This window comes from Prunus dulcis, chromosome 6, assembly GCF_902201215.1.
Source record: "Prunus dulcis chromosome 6, ALMONDv2, whole genome shotgun sequence".
Lineage (NCBI taxonomy): Eukaryota > Viridiplantae > Streptophyta > Magnoliopsida > Rosales > Rosaceae > Prunus > Prunus dulcis.
Genome location: NC_047655.1, coordinates 13,170,726 through 13,175,220, shown reverse-complemented (window position 1 = coordinate 13,175,220; position 4,495 = coordinate 13,170,726). Strand labels below are relative to the sequence as shown.

General features: G+C 36.4%; 1 long non-coding RNA gene across 1 annotated transcript; it reads left to right on the top strand.

Moving 5' to 3' along the window:
• The first annotated feature begins 2,395 nt into the window (after nt 1-2,395).
• On the top strand, nt 2,396-4,079 carry LOC117632584. The gene is made up of 2 exons (XR_004586489.1): nt 2,396-2,451; nt 3,147-4,079. It is a non-coding gene; the product is annotated as an uncharacterized LOC117632584 (long non-coding RNA).
• The last annotated feature ends 416 nt before the right edge of the window (nt 4,080-4,495 follow it).

The following is a 4,495-nucleotide window of genomic DNA, read 5'->3' as shown; positions in this document are numbered from 1 at the left end:
TTTATTTTACTTTACTGTTTAATATTTATTTTGTTTATTATTTATATCTAAAAGTTTTGAATAAGAATTTTATAAAAACGGAAAAACCACAATTTTTAGTAACAATATAATATCAACGACGATTTCTATAGTTAAGTTTTATCGAGAAGTTGAGAAGATGGCATATCCTTGTGAGGTGTTTCAAGCTTACTTTCTAGAGGAAGAAAAAGTTAAGAAAGTGATGGTTAAGAGAGTGGGACCTCCAAAAAATGATGATTGGGAGAAGGCATTAGCTTTTGTGCATTTTCTCAAAAAAATTTATGATGCTACATTGAAACTTAGTGCAACCAAAACTTGTACATCCCCAATAATTTTCTTAGAATTGGTTGCTTTACAAGTTCAAATAGAAGCTAAAATGAAGGATCCTAGAAATCCTACTATGCAACGGGTAGCATCTTTAATGAAGTTGAAATTTTACAAATATTGGGGGAGCTTTGATGTTGTGAATAAGCTTATATTTTTGGGCAATGTGCTAGACCCAAGGATGAAGCTTCAAATGCTCCAAATAAGCTTTGGCAATCTTGGGGGAGATGCTAGAAAGCAAGATGAGATTGTGAAGGAGGTGGTAAAGTGTTTGAATGAATTGTATAATGAGTATAAAGGGGTTGGAGGGGGTGTGAGCCAAATTGATGAGGAAGAGATAGATGATGAGGTTGCATAAATTGGTGATGATGTTGATGTCACATTTCAACTAATGCAACAACTTGTGCAAAAGAGGAAGGATGAGAAATCCGTTAAGATATCCAATGAAGTGGATAAGTACTTGATGGATCCTTTTGAGAGCCCCTTGAGCAAATAATTCAATCTCTTGAATTGGTGGAAAGGGAACCAAACAAGATATCCTATTCTTTCACAAGTTGCCAAGGATATCTTTGCAATTCCAAGTTCTACAGTTGCTAGTGAAAATGCTTTTAGCCTAGGCAAGAGGATTGTGGATCCTTTTAGAAGCTCTTTGCATCCTAAAATGGTAGAGGCATTAGTGTGTACTAGTGATTGGCTTAGAGCGGACGAATTTTCCTTTTACAAGGAAGCAACGGATGATGAGGTTGAATTCTACAAGGAAATGGAAGATATGACAACTTGTAAGTAATTAGTTTATTTATGCTAATGTTATTTATGCTTCTTCTTATAATAAAATGTACTAAACTATGTTGTTTTATTTGTAGATAGCATTGGTGCTCAAACAACACAAAGGGGTTCTTCAAATCCACTCACCACCAACACTTGAGTTTGTAACATTGGTGTATTGCATTTTTCCTTTTAGTTTGTAACTTTAATTAACTTTGAATTGGATTTTTCTTTTTGGTTGTAACTTTAATTCATTTTTCTTTTGGTTTGTAACTTTAAAGGATTTGGAATTGGAATGCTTGAGAAGTTTAACTTTAATTGGAATGTTTGGAATTGTAACTTTAATTTTCTTAGGTTGTGAATGCTTGAGAAGTGGAATCGATTGTGAATTTATATATGCTTGAGAAATTGAGGTTGTGTATTTATTTATTTAGGTTGTAAATTTATATTTTTGTGAATGCTTGAGAATTTGCGGTTTTAAACCGCAAAACGCGGTCGGTTTGCAGTTTCAAAAATCAACAAACCGCAAATAGTCGGTCGGTTTGCGGTTTGAGTAAAAATTCGCGGTTACCGAACCGCAACCACCCCTATTGAATATTATCCTAACACCAGCATCCACCGCTGCCATACCACCACCACCACCACACAGCTGCTGTCATCATAGCCTCTTCGTCAACATGATTTCCTTCATGGAAAGATATATATATATATATATACACACATAGTTCTGAGTTCATTACGCAGATCTTGAATACAAGAAAGAGATTGATGAGATTACAGTACCACTCACAACCGATGACATTATGGACTTCGATTTGAAATAAGAAGCATTGCTTCTTCGATTTGTGGTACCAAAATATAGTAAGAGTAGTATAATACCGAGAATCTTGAATCCGACCTTGGAGATTCAAGTTATGGGGAGTGGGGCGTGAAACACAAAGGGAAGAGGCACGTAATTTTAAGTAGAAAACAAAACAAAACCAAGGACCTTTCCGTAAGTTGGGGCACCCACCCACACAAGCGCATTTACTATGGCCTAAGGCAAAGGCAAAGGTAGGCCGTGTTCGTTGCGTAGGCAAAACTGAAAATCCCACCCTTTTCTCTCTCTCTCCTCCTCCTTTTCGTCTGCCTTTGCTCGTAACATGTCTTGTCTGAATGAAATTAATATTATTATTTTCTAAATCATATTATTTTTAATTATTAATTATTTTCCCTTTCTCACATTATTTTGGATTTTCGACCAAAATTTTCGCAAGCTCGAAAGTCCTCTCTTTTTCTTTCGCTCGTTCGATGGCTTGCACGTTCACTTTCTCAATTCCTAGGGTTTCTGTTCATCCTCTTGAGGTATTTTCATTTTGCAGATCTAGTTTGGATTTATTTAAAATGCATCCTCCAGCTCTAGATCGCACTCTTTCTCTATGGAATTTGTTGACATTTGATCGTTTCATGTTTTCATTATGCTGAAAGGTTTGATTTTTTGTTTGAATTTGTTGATGTAGCAGATTGAAGACTTTTTATTATTATTATTATCTGTTGTTATTGTTATGGCAAAATTAAAACACATGAAATTTGAACATTCGTCATGGAGAATTTGAACATTCTTCATTTAATCCATGCTATAGCTAAAACTAAAACACATGAATTTGAACAGATGAAATTCCTGTGGTTCAGCTATTGTACAACGATGTTAGGCAACTCAAAAGATAGATAGATAGATTTATTAGTGCTCTTGTTGTAAGCTTATTTGAGAAGTAACGTTGATCATTAGTTTGTCCTCTTTGTTTTGCTTTTGATCCTGAGCAACAAGCTTAGCTTGAGCCTCGAAATTGTTGCCATGTTATCGTTTTATATTATCTTATTCGTTTATAATTTTATACTTCTAGAATGCCTTACAATGATTTCCCTCGCTCACATGCCCACCTTTTCCCATTCTGTTAGACTCTTAGTCAGGTCAAATTTAATTATTGCCTTGTTTAATTGGTCTGTTCTGTGCATGCTAATCACTTCCTTTCTCTTACATGAATTCATTTCACAATCAGGTTTCATATACATAATCTTTATGTTGCAGAGAAATTTCAAGTTTTTAATCCTGGAAAAGGAACGGTATTGTAATCTGGGACAAGAAACGATACTGGAAGTGAAAAAACTAGGTCATGATGGTTGATTTGGGCATTTAACTTGCAAGGGTAGTGACCAGCCTGGATGGGTATGGTCCATTTCTTTTGGTATGGCTGGTCACTGGGTCATTTGGGCTTCTAGCCATCATCTTTGCATTTCTTAAATGGCAGAAAAGGACATCTCTAAATTGGGTTAAAGCTGCAGCTAGAGCAAAGAAAGAAGTCTGAAAAAGCTAAAAGTTCCTTTATCACATCATACGTGGATGGAAGATATGACTAACGGTGAACAGCCATCCACTTCTTGTGTTTGCTTGACTTCCTTGGTGTTTCTTCATAACCAAGGAACAAAAGCCTCTTATCGCACTCCTGTTCATCATTGCTCTGTTTGTGGTGTAGCAGCTCATTTCTATTGTTCTCAGTACGCAGTAAGGGATTGCAAGTGTGTGGCACGAGCTGGTTTTACCCATGTCCGACACCACTGGTCCGAAAGATGGGTTAATGTGCATGATAATCCGGAGATCTCGGCCTTCTGTTTTTATTGTGAGGAGCCATGTAGTGTTCCTCTCCTTGATGCTTCTCCTACATGGCATTGCCTATGGTGTCAGCGCCTCATACATGTCAGATGTCACAACAAAATGGCAAAAGAATGTGGTGATGCTTGCGATTTTTGTACTCTTAGCAGAATTATTATTTCTCCTTTGTGTGTGAAAGAAGTTGGCCACTATAATGGAGGTTACTGTGAGAATAGCAATATTGAACAGAATTTTAACAGGGAGAAGCAGAGAATCTTAGGAGAAGAATTGATGTATTCATTCATTGATTTATCAACACAGTACAGTGATGGTTTTTATACTAGCTTGTCAAAGCTTTGTGTACACGTTTCTAACCTCTTAACCTTTCTAACTTCTTTAACAGAACGCTAACTCTTTTGCTAAAATTGCCTAACAATCTAACAGTATTTCAACAACTCTCTTCTACAATCTTCTGACACGTGGTAGAATTAGGACCTTTGATATCTTTACATGCCCCCTCAATCTCATGCTTGGAGGAGCCAAGCATGAGATTGGAACAATGATGCTGGAATAAAGGAATAGACAGCCCCTTAGTGAGAATGTCAGCAAATTGGTCTGCAGAAGAGACATGTTGCACAAGTAAATCACCTCAAATGACTCGTTCTTGGACAAAATGATAATCAATCTGTAGATGTTTCATTTGGGAATGAAATACTGGGTTGGAAGAGAGAGCAATAGCAGAGATATTGTCACAATGAA